Source organism: Petaurus breviceps, unplaced genomic scaffold (genome assembly GCF_028583685.1).
Source record: "Petaurus breviceps papuanus isolate PSGF00001 unplaced genomic scaffold, PetGlider_PUasm1.0 185, whole genome shotgun sequence".
NCBI classification, from domain to species: domain Eukaryota; kingdom Metazoa; phylum Chordata; class Mammalia; order Diprotodontia; family Petauridae; genus Petaurus; species Petaurus breviceps.
Genome location: NW_027185797.1, coordinates 29,147,361 through 29,167,093, shown reverse-complemented (window position 1 = coordinate 29,167,093; position 19,733 = coordinate 29,147,361). Strand labels below are relative to the sequence as shown.

The window sequence follows — 19,733 nt, the reverse complement described above, 5'->3', positions numbered from 1 at the left end:
CACCTAGCCGCCCCCCAAAATAGGATACTTAATCCTAAAAATATGAGGCATGCACTATTTCTTGAGATTAGTATGGCCATGGATTTCCCACTGACACCTGTCTTGGGCCTGGGGACTGGCCATGCTGCCACCAGAGACCAGCCAAAGAACCAAGGAGACCCCTTTTTCAAAGGACTTAGTTTAGAGGGCCCCCTCGCTGCGGTGGGTGTTGTACACAATCATTATGGTGGCGGCCGGATTCCCGGATGAAGTTGAAGAGCCTGGCATGGAAACGGATGCCCTGAAGCTGCAGCTCAACTGCGTGGACGCTGAGGCCTGCTGTTGCTCCTCGTCCTCGGCCGCGGGCGCGACGGCCAAGGGCAGCCTGCAGGCAGACCAGACGCAGGGGGGCATAGCCAGTGCCCACGCCTCGGTCAGCATCTGGAACAAGAACAAGTGCGACGTGCGGGTGCCTGTGGACAGCCTGTGGCCGAGCTGGAGCGCAAGATCCACTCCATTACAGGCCTGCCACCTGCCATGCAGAAAGTTATGTTTAAGGGAGGAGAAAACATTACGGGAAATCAAAGTAACCAGTGGTGCCAAGATTATGGTGGCTGGATCTACAATAAACGATGTTTTATCAGTAAACACATCCAAAGATGCAGCACAGCAAGAAGCGAAGCTGAAGAGAGTAAGAAGGAGCCACTTTGCAGGCAAAAGCAACACAGAAAAGTGTTAGAGAAAGGGAAACCTGAAGATGTGATGCCTTCTGTTAAGGTTGCCCAGGAACGACTACCAACGGTACCTTTATCGGGCATGTACAATAAGACAGGAGGAAAAGTGAGACTCACCTTTAAATTAAAACAAGACCAGTTGTGAATTGGCACTAAAGAGCGAACTGAAAAATTACCCATGGGCTCCATTAAAAATGTGGTCAGTGAACCTATTGAAGGACATGAAGATTACCACACGATGGCATTTCAGTTGGGTCCCACTGAAGCCTCTTACTTCTGGGTGTATTGGGTTCCAACTCAGTATGTGGATGCAATCAAAGACACTGTGCTGGGCAAATGGCAGTATTTTTGAAAGCACTTTCACCTCTTGCACAGGAGACTGACCCAAAGTGAAGGACATTGCTGGGAGAGGTCTTCAACATGCACAGATTTCATATTCCTGGAACTTTTGTTAATTCAAATCTGAGGAGATATTGACTGAAGCCAGAGGTGATGTACTTTCACCATTAGTTTACTTTTAACTTAAAATTGCAAAATCCCTTCCCTTCAGTCAGCTTCAAACCATATTTAAAGTGAATACAGTGAAAATCAATAAATCTTAATTCAGAAAAAAAGAACTTAGTTTAGAATCCAAAAGGTCTTGCCCTGTTCAAGAACAGAAAGCTAGCTCCTGGATCAACCCAGGTCAATTCAAGAAGGCTTTATTGTTGGGGGTTAAGCAACACATGCCTGCAAGAGTCATTGCACAAAAATACATAATAGGTTGATCATTTGAGAGGTCTCATTGACAGGCTTTATCATTAGTCTTCTGGAACTGGGATTGGTTCTATTGTGTTGATCAGAGTTCCTAAGTCTTCCAAAGTTGTTAGTCTTTACAATATTGTTATTGTATACATTGTTCTCCTGGTTCTGCTCACTTCATTTTGCATCAGTTCATACAAGTCTTCCTAGATTTTTCTGAAACCATATCCTTTATAATTTCTAAGAGAACAGTAATATTCCATCCTATTTCTACACCATCTTATGCCCAGCCCTTCCCCAATTGATGGGTATCCCTTCACTTTCCAGTTCTTTGTCACCTGGAAAAGAGCTGCCATAAATATTTTTGTCCATATGGTCGTTTTCCATCTTCCTTTGATCTCTTTGGGGCACAGACCTAGTAACTGTGTATTGTTGGTCAAAGGGCATGCACAGTTTAATAGCTTTTTAGGCATAATTCCAAATTGCTTTCTAGGGTGGCTGGATGAGTTCACAGCGAGGACCTTACATTCTAATGTGGGAAGACAACAAATAAAAAGGAACTATAAGGTGGGGGGAGTCCCCTAAGTGGGTCAAGAAGGGGGAGGATGCAGAAGAGTCCAGGAGAGGGAGGTATATTTATCTGCAAGGAAATTCAGGATAAGTAGGAGGTGAAATCAGGAAAAGCTTCTTGTTGGTGATGGTGTCCATGACGGCGTTTGAGCTGAACTTGGAGTGAGGGTCAGGAGCTGAGGGGGGGGAAGAAGGGAATAAATATTCATACAGTGCCTGCTATGTGCTGGGCACTGTGCTGAAACACTTTTTACAGATATTTCATTGATCCTCACCATAACCCTGCAAAGTAGATGCTAGTATTCACTTTATTTTGCAGATGAGGAAACTGAGGCAAACAGAGGTTAAATGATTTGTTTGGGCCACACAGTTACTCAATATCTGAGGCCAGATTTGAGCTTGGGTCTTCTTGACTCCAGTACCAGCTCTATGCCCCACAAGCTGGCTCTGGAAGTGAGGAGAGAGATCATTTTCCAGGTATGGGAGAGAAACCTGGGCAAAGGCATGTAGGTGGAATATGGCATATTGTGAACAGGGAACATTTGGTATGTAAGGGGGAACAATGGCTGAGACACCTGGAAAGGGGAGGTGGAATCCTATTGGGAAGGGCTTTGCAAAGGCAAACAAAGTTTCATGCATTTTATTCTAGGGGCAGTAGGGGGTCATCAAAGATTCTTGAGTGGAGGATGGAGGAGTCAGGGGATCTCTGTGCAGATTTCTGACTCTGACACTGTTCTGGACCTTGGGCAAATAGCTTAGACTCACTCAGTTTCCTCTTTGACAAAACAAAGGGGTGAGATTCCATCAATGATGTGAAATTCAGATAGAAGCAGGGGACTCTAAAGCCATAGAAAAAGATCACTTCAGATCTCATACTGGATTAGAAAACCACAGGTAACCATTATCTATGTTTTATAGTATTTTTGTTTTATTTTGTTAAATATTTCCTGATTACATTTTAATCTGCTTTGGATCCTGTGTTTGACACTTTTTGACTAGATGACTTTTGTGACCCTTTCCCCTTCTAGATCTCTGATTCATCAGGGAGCCATGGTGTCATTCCCGCTTTTTGCAAACATCAACATGTCAACTGTTTGGAAGATGGAAAAGAGTGAGGAGAGACAAGTAGTAGAGCCCTTCAATGTTCTGGGCAATAGGTAATGACAACCTAAAGGAAGATGGCAGCTGAGTGAGGGGAGGGGTAAGGAGGTGTGGGGGGGGACATCTTCTTTTTCCTCCTCTTTCTTCCTTCTTCTCCTCCAAAAACTGGGAAGAAGACTTAAGATTTTAACCCAAAATTGTGGGAGTGGGCAGACACCTCTAATCCTTGTTTGTTTTGTTTTTTTGGGTTCTGATTACTTCATAAGTCAGAGATTTCAATAGGAAGGGACCTTAGAAGTTATTGCTTTGCATCAGTCTGTGTCACTCTCCCATTGCTTTTCTATATTCATCATATGCATCAGTACTTATAGCACAGTGACATTCCATTCCATTCCATCTTTGTAACCATGACTTACTTGTTTAGCCATTCCCTAATTGGTGTGGCCCTCCTTCTTATGGGATGTTAGCTGAGAAATGGCCACTAAACCATATATAAGCATCCATGATGATGCATATTGATTTAGAAAACCACATGTGATCTATTTTAAAATAGAAATTTTTAGATATATTATTATATATCTACATATTATATAGAGATATCTATCATATATCTATATATTGTATAGATATATCTATTATTATCTATATATCATATAGATATATTATATCTATCTATAATTTAGTTATATCTATTATTGCATATCTATATTTTATTTATCAATATCTATTACATATCTATATATTAAACATGTATATGTTATACCTATTATTATATTATATATATTTAAATTTTTTGGTTAACCATTTCCCAGTTATAATTTAATATGGTTTGTGTTACAATCTGGAGTGTTGGCAGCTGTGTGTCTGATACCTCTGAGCTAAGGGACCTTTTGCTAAAAATAGAACAAGGAACATCAGCCCCATGACCTCTCCCCAGATTCACCAAGCTGCTTCTTTATTCAGTTTATTACTGACTAGAGAGGAAGATGTGTGTGCCCTCTCTGCCATGGGCTGCTATGAAAGATTGATAATGGTAGCCCACATTTATTTATACAGTGCTCTAAGGTTTTTCTGATAACAAGGAGACCTGGCACAGTAGACAGAGTGTTGGACCAGGGATCAGGAGGCCTCGGTGCAAATCCTCCTCTGGCACTCACTGACCACTGTGTGTGCTAACCCCAAGTCACTCCCTCTGAGCTGTGGGCTACTCTCTCAGACTTATCTCCTCACTTAAAGATGGGTGTCTCTTTGCTTTGGTATGGGAATGCTCCAAAGGGAATGTGGCAGCACTTTGATGTTTCCGTTTCCCCTACAATAGCTCCATGAAGCAGGTAGCAGGAACATTATTACCTCCATTTTACATGTGAAGAAATGTGAAGTTCATGGGGCCAAATGATTCCCCAAGTCACATCAGAACTGAGACTCAGACTTGGATCTTTTGACTGCCTGAATAATGCTCATTCTATGGTGCCATGACTAGCAGTTAATAAGGTCACTAAATTCACCCCTAAGCACAAAATTCAGAAAGGGAATTTCTATTCTTGGATTAACTGCACAGTAAAAGGGACACTTCAGTAGAAAGGGAACGCCCACCTTTGAGCAGTTCCTCTACAATTTGGGGGCTGCCCACATCCATGCTTTCAAGTCACTGGGAGCAGATCCTTTAGAGGAACTACCTAGAAGGAAGCTAATAGACTCATGTTCACAGCCCTGCTCCTTCCCACACTCTTATCTTCATCAAAAGTATTTATTGCTTATCTCAGAGATTCCAGACATCCCACCCTCTATGCTGGATTGACCTGTTTTATTGCCTTGTCCTGTTTTCCATGTCTGTTGGGCATGTAATGGCCCTACTTTCAGTCTGGGACTGGGGCCGGAGCTATATACATGGCGCCCACACTTCCTGGTCCTCGTAAGTCAGGATCTGATAAGTCATCCCTTTCTACTCTGCCTCTTCTCTGGGCTCTTTCCAGTACTGCCCGTCCCACATGGTCAGTGGTACAGTCAGTTAATTGGAGGCTGTCTGGGACTGTGATAAGTGATGCAATCACCCAACCCTTCAGTGCTTTCAGGACCCATACATTTGTTGACCTGGGCACCCTTTCCATCTGTGAAAATCTCAATCCCCCTATGATTTAGAAGACAGTTGCTATGGCCAAAATATTTGACACTCCAGGTCAACCAAGTGAAGAATACTGCTGAATTTAGCTATTTTGTGTCCCCATTTGAGACAACACATAGTCCCTAGGTCTGTACTTCAAGTCTTCCTAGCTTTTGCTCTGCAGGTCTAGACTTTATGAACCCAGGGCTACCTCTGGGAGATGATAAAGCATCAAAGGAGGGCTTGACTTTTTCCTTTTCCTTTCTAAAAACATTTTATTGATGCCATTTGTCCTGACATTCCAGTCATTTCCTACTTCCAGACTGAACCCTCTGTACTTTGCGACAAAAAAAAATTTAGTAAAAGCATCCAAAACAGACATTATGCAGACAATGTATTTAATATTCTGGGGGCGGCTAGGTGGCACAATGAGTGGAGCACCGGCCTTGGAGTCAGGAGGACCTGAGTTTGGATCTGGCCTCAGACACTTGAAACACTTACTAGCTGTGTGACTTTGGGCAAGTCGCTTAACCCCAATTGCCTTCCAAAAAGCAAAAAAAATATTTTGAATATTCTGTTCTGGTAGCTTCCCACCTCTCCAAAGTGAGGGAGGATATTTTGTTGAGACAGAGACAGAGACAGAGAGAGAGAGAGAGAGAGAGAGAGAGAGAGAGAGAGAGAGAGAGAAAGAGAGACTGGAGAGGAGAGGAAAGGAGAGGGAGAATATGAATCAATTAAACAGAAGCAGTATCCACCCTTTGGTATCTTTCAGTTTAAGACAAACAATAATGACCCAGACAGATGTTTAGTTTATACATTAATCCAACACATTAATAAGTTAAGAATTTGCATTAAGTGCAAATAAAGGAGATAAGTGCATTTAGGGTTGTGATCAATGGGGAGTGGGCTGTGTGTGGATGATGGAGAATTCCTACAATTCTCTGAATGAGTTAGGTCCAGATATGTGTTTGCAGCAGGGCACAGAGAATGCTGTGACTTTGGTTCAGGTGTTCTGTAAAGGTTATTAAGAAGCCTTGGCCATCTTCTCGTCATCTGCCCCTTCAAATTCAGGCAGAATTTTCAGTAATCCATATCGGCTGGACTGATATTACTTTGGTATTAATTTATTTAAAATCAACAAACACTTATTAGGCACCTAATATATCCTGGACTCTGTGCTGGGGATCCAAAGACAAAACAAATAGAATCTCTCTCCCCTCAAAGAGCTTACCATGTCCAGGGCGGTGGTGAGAGGCAGGGAAGAGCAGGCATGAAAACATGTATACAAGTAAATAAACACAAAAGACAGACAAAATAATTTCAATATAATATAAATTATATTTATATTATATAAAACACCTGAACTGTGCTGTGAGAAGTGGAGAGAGAGCTGGCCTGGGTTCAAATCCCACCCCAGACATTTACTAGCTGTGTGACCCTGGGAAAGCCCCTTCCTTTCTCTGTGCCTGTTTCCTCATCTATAAAATGAGCTGGTTGGACCCTATGGCTTCTAAGGTTATTTCTGGCTCTAAATCTATGAGCCCATGGCCCCTTCCCCCAATTACATTTAGAGGGAGGCAGCTGGATTGAACTCCTTGTAATGGGTGATGAGAAAACCTCCATAGGAAGTGGCCTCTGAGCTACACTTTGGAAGGAAGTTGAGGGTTTTGTGAGGCATTGGTGAGAAGGGGGTTTATTGCAAAGACAAGGAGGTGGAATGACATGGATGGGAAGAGCTGTGAGCCAGTTTGATCAGAATGGAGTGTGTGGATGGAAGTCATATGAAATTAGACTGGAGAGGTAGGTAGGCGGTCACATTATGGATAGTTGTAAAAGCTGGTGGAAGGGGCGGCTAGGTAGCGTAGTGAATAGAGCACCAGCCCTGGGATCAGGAGGACCTGAGTTCATCTTCCATATTCCAGTGGGGAGGAATGATGAGATAATTGACTTCCTCCAGGTGACTGCATTTCTTCTTACTCATCCTAGTGGGGGGCTTTGATGAGTTTCATCTTTGTTCCTGGAAGCAGTCACTCTATCTATCTGTCAGCTACAATTATGGAGCCCCCATTGTGACCTGTGATCATAGGATCATAGAATGTCAGAATCAGAGAATCTATTCTAACCTCCTTAGGGGAAAGGAGAGTTCTGGGTTCAAATCTCACCTTCCCCTAGGTGTATTGTATCCCTCTATTAGAATGTCCTGCTTAAAGGCAGAAATGATCTCCATTTTGTACTTATGATCCCACTACTGGCACCTGGTAGGTGTTTAATAAATCCTGTTGATTGACTGACATTACAGCTAAGTGGCTCAGTGGATAGAGTACTGGACTTGGAATCAGGAAGAGCTGAATTCAAATTTAGCCTCAGATATTTACATTACTATAAGGCAAGTCTGTTAGTTATCAGTCATCTAATGTTCATTAAGTGCCTATTACGGGCCAGGTACTTCTCGAAGTTCTCAAGATTCCAAGAAAAGAAAAAAGTGTCCCTGCTTTCACTTTTCCTCTCTTAGGCTCAGTTTCCTCATTTGTAAAATGGGGACAATGGTAGCACCTGTCTCCCAGGGCTGTGGGGAGCATCCAATGAAATACCACATGTAAAATGCTCTGTGGACCTTAAAGAGTTCTCCAAATGCTAGTTATTATTAGCTATTGTAATGACGTGACCCATAATCTGTGAAGTGGGAAGGATAATAGGACCTTCCTCCCAGGGCTGTTGTTGTGCAGGTCAAATGAGCCAACATATGCAAGGTGCTAAAGAAATGTCTGCCTCAATGATGATGATGATTATGGAATACTGATGATAATAATTATGTGAAGATAGTGTTAATTATGAAGATATGGAGATAAATGAAAACCTTAGAGTGAGGGGATGAGTTAAGCGCCTTGTGGGGTGAGCTTTACCCCTCTAAAGCATATCCATAAGCATTTTAAAAGTTATTTTAAAAGATTTATTTACTCTAATGGATGGAGATTGTCTTTGGATAATATAAATATCCCAAAGATTTAATGAAGTTATCTGAAGCCATGCAGACATTAATTAGACTTCTGTAATTAGAATTATAGTCAAGGAAGCTTCCCACTGCTAAATATATGGGATATTTCAATATTTCACATTTACTATGTCTTTGGACTATAGTACCTGATGCCTTTTCTTACGTTGTGGCTTTCATAATTCTCTCTAAATACCCATTTCAATAGATATTTAATTGTTTTTAATTAATGTCAATGCACAGCCCATTTATATCCATGTTCATCCTTCTCCCTAGTTTTCTCACATGGACCCCACCTGTCTGTTTCCTCTGCCGAGAATGACCCAAACCGATGATGACATAGAATCCAATCAGAAAACCCACCTAAAGATGAAAGGTCCTTCCAATGAGAAGTGAGTGTGCTAAAGTACACCTTTCAATGAGTTTGGACAAAACTGAAAAATGTTGTTGATATCAGATCCTTAGGCTGATTACTGAAGCGTTCGATTTTCCAGTATGTCAATTCATCACTGTCTACCTGGTTATATTTAACACTTTCTCCTGCTTCCAGTGCGTCTGCTGAGATAGGCAGGCTCTGTCAGCTGATATCTGCTTCACGGGAAGGTCAATAGCCCGTTGGGGGCAGTCCACAGTGGCTGCCCCCAACGCTGGCTCGCTCTTTTCTCAGGAATGCTGACAGCAGATGGAGCCTTGGCGTCTTGCAGGCTCTAAAATATTAATAAGATGAGAGCTTTTCTCCTTCAAACAGTTTAGAGGTTCCCTTTAGAGGCCCTGGCAGTGTCCAGTCTGCCTATTTAGAACAATGGCACTCAAGAAAGATACTTCGATACATCCTGATATCTGTTGCTGTTTTGTACCCAACAGCGTAAGGCAGAAGCTCATCCAATTTTAAAGCACTCTGAGGCAGAGTCGCCTTCATTTTTAAAAGATGCTCTGACAAGTGTAATTCAATTTTGAGGCAGGAGGTCTTGGGGTGCACTTTAATAAACACTTGCTTTGAACGCCAGCCTTGGGGGTCATTCTTGTTGACAAAATTAGAGACTCAGTCTCGAAGGAAAACTTAATGTTGTAGCATTTATGAAAGCGTGTAGCCCTCCCATGCAGGATTTCTCCTCCCGACTTTCTAGGGCACAGCCATATCCTCTGGGCCGCTGTTCCGTTTTTAGAAGCAGTGATTAAATCGTGGAGCACTGCTGTGTGCTACCAATTAAAATAACCACCATCCATCCCACAAGCTCTTTGACGGGGGAGGAAACAAAATCCACTTTCCAGCTCGGATCCCACTAATACATGTATTATAGGGTGTGCAGTTTCGATCATTCTCCAGGGTGGTAAATGCATTGGTTTATATCCCCCATTTCAGGCTGGGTGATGAGCATCAATTTTGTTAATTAAGAATTTTAAGCTCTTCAAATTTATAGTACAATTAGGATTTGCTCCACACGTGGAGAGACTTCCCCCTCCTCACCTCTATTAACAAAATGTCCACTCACATTATGTGTTGACAGTTGGTTTCAAAGGCAGATGGATTTCATCTGAAGATTTATCCATTTCATTTTTAGCTTTGCTTCAACTCTCTGTCAATTGTTTGTTAGCAAAACATAGCAGGGAAGACTTTGGACTTAGTCTATTTTTTTTTTTAAAGAAAAGCCAATTCATCAGGTAGGAAAGGCCTGCCTTTCGAAGTCCCAAGTCCTGCCAGAGACAAATGACTGTAAAAATTTAAAATCAATCATTAACAGATTAGCTGTTGGTCCAAAGTAAATAGCAATCAGCTTATTAGGCATCAGGGAGAGTGAGATAAAGAGGAAGAGTTATTGAAAATGAGGATGTTTGCTGGGCCTGTGCTGATGGAGCAGAACAGGCAAAGGCTGTTTCTTTTGGGTCCTAATTACAAATGGAAAGCCCTGCACAGTTTGCTCAAACAAGTGGCGCTCCTGGGTTAGGACTCATGGGCTGTGGCATCAGGTTGGGTCCACTTCCCTTTGCTGACAGGCTGAGTGTCCCACCCCTCCCTGCTGTGTGAACACACAATTGATTCCATCCTCTAGAAAAGCAAGAATTGGGACCTGTACTCACCGCAGAAAAGGTTGGCAGAAGCCTTTAAAAAAATACCAACATGATGTCCTGATATCCTGAGTCTCCATTGAATTTTCTCTTGTAACAAAGATAAACAGTTAACTAGGACCAACCGCATGGCTACATCTGAATGTGTATGCACCATCCCTTGTGGTCCTTCTGCACCAAGAAGGTCAAAGGGTACATTCTCATTTTGGAATGGATGTTCTCTTTTAACCTGAGTTAGGCTAGTATTTAGAGTTCGTGGGCTTGATGTTATTCAGTTGTTTTCAGTCATGTTTGACTCTCTGTGACTCCATTTGGAGTTTTCTTGACAAAGATAATGGAGTGGTTTCTCATTTTTCCTTCTCCAGCTCACTTTATAAATGAGGAAACTGAAGCAAAGAAGGTTAAGTGAGTGACTTGCCCAGGGTCACACAGCTAGTCAGTGTCTGAGGCCAGAGTTGAACTCAGGTCTTCCTGACTGCAGGTCTATTTCTCTCTCCACACCGACACCCAGCTTCCCTACATGGGCACCAATCTATAAATTGTTCCCCTAAGGGTCTGGTATCAACAACATTTTTCAGTTGTTTCCGGACTTGTTAGAAAGTGTCCTTTCATTCACTTTCCATCTTTAGTCTGGTTTTCTGATTGGATTCTGTGTAATTGTCGGTCTGGGCCATTTCCAGGTCACCTGGTCTTCCCAACCCCTCTGCTTTCACAGATGAAGAAGCAGAGTCCAAGAGAGTTTAAGTGATTTGCCCAAAGTCATGCAGGAAGTAAGGGGCAGAATGGGGATCAGAACCCAGCTCCTCTGACTAGACCCCAGTCCCCTCCAAGCCTCTCCACGCCTCCCTGAGTTCCTCCTCTCCCAAGTTTGCTTCTTATGGCCCAATAGGATCCCATTCCTTTCTTGTACCACAATTGGTTCAGCCAATCAAGAGGCGCCCCTTCGTGCCCAGCTAAGCTGCCCATGAGGCAGTGTAAGAGCTCTGTATTGAGTGGGAAGTGGAGGAGGGGATGAACAGATAAAGACTCACTGACCCTTTCCCTTTGCAGCAAAAGGGACAGGGATTCTAGAAACTAGACATTAAAGGGCTGGAGGGAAAGAAGGAAGGAAACACATATTTATTAACTATCTACTATTTGCCAGACAGGTGCTGAGCACTATATAGACATTCTCTCTTTTGATCCTCACAACATCACTGGGAGGGAGACACTGGGTTTTTATAATTTGAGGAAATTGAGACACAGAGATTAAATGATTTGCCCAGGGTCACATAGCTAGGAAGGGTCTGAGGTTGGATCTGAATTCAGGTCTTCCTGAGCACTATTTCCACTGTGCTACCTAGCTCTACGGGGCAGCTAGGTGGCATGTGGATAGGGTACTGGGCTTGGAGTCAGGAAGACTCATCTTCATGAGTCCAAATCTGACTTCAGACACGTACTAGCTGTGTGACCTTGGGCAAGTCACTTCACCCTGTGTGCCTCAGTTTCCTCACCTGTAAAATGAGCTGGAGAAGGAAATGGCAAACCACCCCAAAATGGGGTCTCAGGGAGGCAGACTTGACTGAAATGACTGAATAAAAAAACTTAACTCCAAGGAGAGGGGGAAGGTGCAAATTCCCCAGTCTTTGGTCTCAGCAGTGATTTTAATTTTTAAATTACCGAAATTCTTCCTTTTCTGTGAAGGATCAGGCTGGAATGTGGGGACATTCTCTATGAACTAGCCTTTCTCTTGCACCATGAAGGCCAGCACATGTCTGCATGGCCATGTCTGCCTGTAGATATCTATTCATCTTCTTGCTACTGACATCCCTTGGGTTGTGAAAGTCGTTTCTCAGGTCTCTGGTCTCTGACCCATGCTTAGAAATCTATGGGAAAACAAGATGCCTCCCAATTTCTCTTCCTCCACAGCAGCCATGACCAGTTTCTTGGAGTCCGGGGGTGGTCATGGGAGAAGACTACTCTCAAGACTCTGCTTGCCTTTCTCAGGGACTCAGTTACATTCTTTTGATAGGGGCTCTGAACAAGGTAAAAATGCAGTATTTTAGCTTAAGTTGTGCCTTCTCCATGCAGCCTTCCCTGACTACCCCAGCGCTTCCTGATTCTCCCTGCCTCAGTTTTCTTACAGTACTTGGGGCTCCCTCCATAATAACTTGCCACTTCATTATACGCTTATATTGTTTATGGTTTTATGTCTAGTCTTTCTCCCACATAGATGAGGATCTGCCTGATGGTAGGATCATGTCTTAACCCGATTTTCTGTTTTATTGGAGGTTTTTTTTTTTGCCTTTTGGAGGACAATTGGGGTGAAAGTAACTTGCCCAAGGTTACATGGCTAGTTTTTTTGTGTTAAGTATCTGAGGCTGGATCCGAACTCAGGTCCTCCTGACTCCAGGGCTGGTGCTTTACTCACTGCGCCACCTAGCCAACCTTAACCTGATTTTCTATCTTCCAGAGACCCTAGAGTGGTGCTGAACACATGGCAGGGATAAATATATAGTTCTTGATTGATTCAGAAGTAAAAATTACACCAGTGATATTTGGACATAACCCTCCCTCCTAAAATTCAAGAAAACCAAAGTCTAAACAAACAAAAAAAGTCATAAAAAAGAGTATAGAAAGAACTGGAAAGACCCAAAGACAATTTTCCCATGGGCAGAAAAATCTTCTTATCAAATTCTAAAATATTTTGATCTGTCTCTGATTTCACAATGGTCCATTCTCCTTCCAAAGAATCAGATGACGAAGCATCCATATCTGCCCATCACATGCAGCTCTTGTCCATGTCTTACCTGGGGAGGGGGGCTCACTCAGTGTGCTGGGGGACCTTCTGGGTGTTTCTCAGAGAGTCCAAGGGTGCCAACAAAATGCATGAACCCTCCAATGGTCACAATCATAATATAATAACAATAGTCAGCAATGGTATAAATCTTTAAGGTTCACAGAATACTTTACAAATGGTATTTCATTTGATCCTCACAACACTCCTGGGAGGCAAGCTATCAATATCCCTGTTTTATAGAGGGGGAAACTGAGACCCAAAGCAGTTAAGTGATTTGCTCAGGGTCTCATAGCTAGTTAAATGTCTGAGGCAGGATCTGAACTCATATCCTCCTAACTTGAAGTCTGGCATTCCACCTGCTATGCTGCTAAGTTACCTGGTCCTTCCTTGCTTCTGCCATGTGACCGCCTTATTTTTCATGAATACATTTCCCTAATGACATCTTTTCTACCACTTTCCCCATGTCATTCCTCATTGGTAATGGATTGGAGCCTGCTCACACCTCCCGGGAGCTCTCCATTGCCTTTTGGATAAGCCCTGACTTCACTTCTTCAGAGAAGACAGCCGTGTTCCATTTCTCAAAACCATAGGACATCAAGGGAAGACTATTGGTAATCAGTAACTTCAATAGGAAGAATGTGAAGGTGAAATAGAAAGCTCTGGAAATCCATTGAAACTTTATTTTTGTTGATGATGAATTAAGTACTTTCTGTTGACAACTTTGAAATGAAAAGGAAGAATCATCTACCAATCTCCTTGCTAAGCAGGAATAGACTTCCCCTCACCTGCCTGGTGTAATTGCATTGCTTTTTTAAGGGGTCCATAACTCTGTAGATGAATTGAACTGTCAGGTGTGCATTTAGGGGAATGAAAGGAACTCAGTGGGGAGCCAAATAGACACTGACATGGGCTGGGAAGTCTTTTGGCACATGACGGATAACATAATTACAATCTGCCACAGGAAACACCAATCACAGAAGGAACTTAATAGAAAGAGCCTTTAAGGAGAGTATTTAAGTATTTACAAATGTGGAGGGAATGATTTGGCTTCATTTTTAATGGGCATATCCTCTTCTCTTCTTATCGCCATATCTCTTTCTTCGTCTCTGTGAATCTGGTTAAGATTTTGTTTCTGGAGTTCCGTGGAGGAAAGTGCAGGATTAGTATTTGAAATAGATACAGATATTCCCCTCTAAGGGACTGTCTTCAGTTCATACTGCATGAGGATATTTATGTACTTGACATACCAAGAAATCTTCCAGAGAGTACTATACTATTTTTTTTATAGTGTGGGAATTTGGACATGTTTATCTTTTAAGAGAGACTGATTTAGACCATCCACACTTGGAAAACAAAGCGGATGAAAAATTAGCGCTGCTCATCCTATGACAGAAGATTGGAGGGGAGGTCTGCTGAGATGGACCATTGATAGGTCTTGGATACTGCAGTGGACCAGGCCTAGGAATGAATAGGAATATAAGTTGGATTACAGTTGGCAAACAATGCCATACTTTTAGTAAACCCCAAGCGCTCGCTGTTTCAAAAGTTCATCTTTTTTAACAGTGAGATTCTCTCAGTGATGCCATGGGTCTACAAGTCGTGGAACACCATGATTTTTGAAAGAATGAAATTTATGAAGAGCCCAGAGAGTTCTGGGAAGGTCCACATGGACATAAGCAAAGAACACATTTTGATTTGCCATACCTGCTTGTGGTCAAAGAACTTTTCATCGCAGGACACGAACAAAGGTCATTTAAGACAAGGTGCGGCTGGATTATGATCCGCATTGTGACCCTGACCACTCACACACATGAGATCATGTTGCTCCTGAAGACTTCAGGTAGTGATTAAGTTTTCCCAAATTGACCACAGTGAAAGTCCAACAATGGCACAGACCAGATTGGTGGCAACCCACATGCTATGTTGCTCGTCCCAAACTTAGCTAAAAGAGCCAGAGGTCGCCAGAATGCTGGCTCCAAGGAGGATTTATGGAAACATAGTGTGAGCTAGAAAAAGCCCTGGATTTGGAATCAGAGGACCTGAATTTGGGTCCTTCTTTTGCCACTTCCTGCCTGTGTGACCTTGGGCAAACTAGTTCCCCTCTTTGAGGCTCAGTTTCCTCTTTTGTAAAAGGAGTGGGGTTGGTCTCTGAGGCCCCTCCAAGCTCTTGGTCTCTGATTCTCTGGTGAGAATTGCCCAGGATGAGAAGGCTTGGGAGAAATGTCATTCCCACACATCCTGAGCTCACAGCTCAATTATGGCTACCCAAGGCCCAGGAGCAGGAGATGCCAACTCTTCTCCCCTGGGAGGCTGAGCCTGGGCTGGGGAATGCCTCCTGTTCCACACACTAACAGAGCTATCAGGCTGGAAGATGTTGCCCTGAGAAAGCTAGGGCCGAGCGCCAGGGGGGGAAGGCCAGGCTGAGCCTGACTTACTACAAAGCTGTAGTGTATTTCTTTCCTGAGGCACCTTCTCAGAAATGGGAAAACAAATATTGTGTTTCCCGTTTTTACCTAGTACGTCTTCCAGCCCATAAATGCTCCCTTTCTCTCCTCTTCACGTTTCTCTAGTAACTAAGAATGTTCAATGGGAAGCTTGGTGGGAATATGCAGGGTGGGCAGGCAGAGGGTTGGGGGGGGAGGGGGAGGCAAAATGAGTCAGTTTAAGTCTGGAGAGGAGTTTATATTGTTCTATAAGGTTCGTAAATATTTTATTATTTGATCCTTATAAATTTATAAAATTTATTTCATTTTATTATGACTTTGGGAGTCAGGTGCTATTGTTATGCCTCCCCACTTTTACTTTTAGCAGAGGAGGAAACTGAATCAGACAAACATCGAGTGACTTATCTAGGGTCACACAGCTCACAGATATCAGAGGCTGAATCTGCACTCAGGTGTTCTTGGATTCTACTCTATCCACTATGCTACCCAGCTGTGTCTAAATGAATGTCCTTTCATTAGATTTTAGGGTCCACTAGGGTGGGGCCATGGCATTTCCTTTTACTGACCTTGACCACCATTCAGACTAACTCCTACATTCTATGACCCATCCAACAAGGGTCATCCAGTCTTTACTTGAAGACCTCCAATGATGAGGATCTCACTACCTCCTATCCTTCCTCCCCCAGGCTAAGCCCATATTAAAGGAGCATCAGTTAAAAATGGAAAGGGTCCCTAAAGCTTCTCATTTTGCTGAAATAGCTCTGATGTTTTGATGTGAGACCCCTAGTGATGTCAGAACCCTCTGTATTCAGGGCCCTCTAAATTAAGCACCTTCCAAATTCACCACCCTAGGTACAAAGCTCTGATCACCCTTCCCTAGTTACGGCTGTTTGATAACAACATTATCCACTGGGTTTTACCTGAGATGTCTTGCTTCTTAGTGTCCTCATTGATGTTGCCTTGTACAAGGTGGGCAATAAACGTTTGTTCAGTTGAAGGGAGGATGGTGGTCCAGTGCAGGGAGAATGGGCTCAGAGTCAGAGGCTCTTGGTTCAGTTCCCAGTCCTGGTTGACCTTGGGTAAATCACTTGACCTTTCTGTGCCTCAGTTTCCTCATCTGTGCAATCAGTCTAGATGGCCACCAAGGTCCCTTCTAACTCTCCATCCATGATCTTATGATGGCTTGTATGTCCTTTGTCCATATGCCAGCCTCTTCTGTGGCAACCCTCATCCTTCCCCTTATTACATAGCTGGGAGGTGACTGTCCGGTGTCTCCAGAGGAGGAGGGAACCCCAGTGCTATATGTGGTTTTTCTCCAAAGCTCATTTTCTCAGCATTCCATCGATCATCTCTCCCTGACTCATAATGGACCAAAGGAAGGGAGCAGATTCTCAGTTACATAGACAGAGTCATCTTCCTGCCCAAACCGATTTGGCCTCCATCCCTCAGCAGGCATGTCCTGGCAATGAAATGTAGGTCAGCATTTTCAAAGCCCATAATTACCCACAATCAAAAGGCCTCTTTCCGTGTGGAAAGGGGGCTAGGGAAGAGAGGGGCAGCAGGGAGAACTTGGGGGTTGTGAGGAGGTGGGAAGGCCTTGTACTGATAATGTTTCCAGAAAGTAGAGAAAAGAAGATTTACAGGCAAGATCATTTTCCCAGCATCCCCGACATGCCTATTTTTAAAAGTGTGATCCCTATAGTGAGCTCCCTGCCTTTTGTCTTGTCATCTTTTATAAATTCAAGGGATTTGAAACTGGCAGTCAGGGCTGACCATGCCCGACATTGGACGTTGTTGCAAAATGGTCCTAGCAGAAAGAAACAGCTCAAGAGAAACAACAAGCTAAGTCCTGATGCCTGTTTCACAGCCTTCCCCTGCATCTTATGGCCAGCACTCAGCTCAGTGCCTGGCACACAGTAGGTACTTAGTCAACGTTTATTGATTGATATTATAATTGGTTCGTAAAGCACAGACTTGGGGTTTAAAAGGACCTCAGAAGTCATCTAGTCCAACACTGTCATTTCACAGATGAGGAATCGGAGGCTTAGTTGTCTAAGGTCACACAGGTAGCAGGGTCACTGTGCTTCCCCACCCGGCCCCAACCCCTGAGTATCTGTGGTATCCCTGTGTTAGACTGTAACATCTATGAGGAGAAGGGCCCTGTTACATTTGCGGCACTTAGTGCAATGTTCTGCACGCAGTAGGCAGGAGAAAGGCAGAGGGAGATAGTGGAGTGTGTGGAATTAAGAGAGCTCTGGTTTAAATAGCCTCCTTCCACCATCCAGCAGGGTCCCTGTGATGTCCCAAACTGGCCTAGGAAAGCACACACACACACACACACACACACACACACACACACGCACGCACACACACACGCACACACAACACACTCACACACACACACTCACACATGCACACATACACGTGCCCACTCACACACACACACACTCGCACACATACTCACACTCGCACACACACATACTCACACACACATGCACCCCACCAGTAGAGGGCCATAGCTTTGTCTAAACTGTCATCACTTTGTTTGACAATAGAATTGTACTGAGAATTGTACAGTCACCCCTTGCTTCCCAGTGTAGGAGTGCAACATACACCCCAATAAGTATATATGAGAGAGGGAGGGCTGGAGGTGCAGGGGAACTTCAGACAAAGTTCTCTGGGTAAATTGGAGGAGGACAAAATCCTTTCACTTTGGTGGGGTCTGGGGGGTGAAGGTGGAAAGGGAGATCAGGGAAGGCTTCGTGCCCCAAGCGGGGTCTGAGCAGAGTCTGGGAGGAGAAGGATCCTGCAAGTCAGAGAGGAGGAAGGGGAGCATTCAGGAATGGGGGCCAATGTCAGTGAATATCAAAGTTTGAGCCCCAGGATCTCTTAGCTCCCTGACAGAGGTCTGCTGGCATTTAAAGGAGAAGCAACAAGAACCCATGCAGGGATGGAGACCAAGGTGAAAGGTGTCCTGCCTTGGGTACTTCAGAGGGAGCATCCTATTAAGGGCTGTTCCCATGAATGGAAATTCAGAGCAGAATGAAGAATAGGAAAATTTGGTCAAGAGCCACATTTGAGAAACTCTGCCACTTCCAGGCAGATTTTGTTATGAGTGCCAACAGTCTCCCTGGGAGTTCAGGGCTGCAATTATCCTTCTGCTCAGGAATAATGGCACAGAAGCCGCCATCTCGTGCTCACCTTCATATGGCGCACACACATCCCCCGCTCCTCTCGGAGCATAATTAACACCGAGCCATCCAGGAGGACAACATTTCAAAATCTTTTTTGGCTAATTACTAGCACATTATTATTTTATCTTGTCTGAATTATTTACAAGGGAAGGAAGCAGTTTGGAGAGGAGGGGAGATGACGCATGAGGGCAGCTCTGCTTACATTGATCCTACCAGGAGCAAAGAGAGCAAACCTATTAAGAAGAAAAATCACTTCCTTTTCTTCCTTTCACTACCCCCCCCCCCAAATAAATAAATAATGCATTGGAGCAATCTGGGGGATGAGGAGGGTAGAGGCTAGCAACCAAGTTGGGGCAGGGGTTGCTTTCCCAGAGTCCCAACCATATAATATATAATAATAACACTTAGCCTTTATATAATTTTGTTTTGTTTTTGGAGGGGGAAAGGTAGGGCATTTGGGGTTAAGTGACTTGCCCAAGGTCACACGGCTAGTTTTTTGTGTTAAGTGTCTGAGGCCAAATTTGAACTCAGGTCCTCCTGACTCCAGGGCCGGTGCTCTATTCACTGTGCCACCTAGCCACCCCTCTTTATTTAATATTTCAAGACTTACAAAAATGCTTTCTCTAACCCCAGCTCAACTTTCTAATTTATTAACTCATTTGATCTCCATAGTAACTCTGTGAAGTAGGTGCTATTATTATCCCCATTTTACAGATGAGGAAAGTGACTTACCTAGGGTCATACAGCTAAGTAAGTGTCTGAGGTTGTATTTGAACTCAGGCCTTCTTGACCCCCAAGTTTAGCGCTTTGACTACTATTCCATCTTGTACTTACTAAATGCCTACTCTATATCTATTTTGGGGTATGGGTGCCTGGTTTACTCCCATGGGATCTAGGAAAGTACAACCTCTTTGATGGCTGAGCCTTTGTATCTCCAGATCCACCTTTCTAATACCAATGGGAGCAGCTGCAATGGGGTGAGACTTGGAATACACATTTCCAAAGAACTAAAAATCCATTTGGAGAGGCTC

General features: G+C 43.6%; 1 long non-coding RNA gene and 1 pseudogene across 1 annotated transcript; both read left to right on the top strand.

Moving 5' to 3' along the window:
- The first annotated feature begins 223 nt into the window (after positions 1-223).
- LOC138161493 (ubiquitin domain-containing protein UBFD1 pseudogene) lies at positions 224-1,330 on the top strand (annotated as a pseudogene).
- Positions 1,331-3,050: 1,720 nt separating this feature from the next.
- On the top strand, positions 3,051-9,221 carry LOC138161492 (uncharacterized). Its single transcript, XR_011168388.1, has 2 exons — positions 3,051-3,181; positions 8,495-9,221. It is a non-coding gene; the product is annotated as an uncharacterized lncRNA (long non-coding RNA).
- The last annotated feature ends 10,512 nt before the right edge of the window (positions 9,222-19,733 follow it).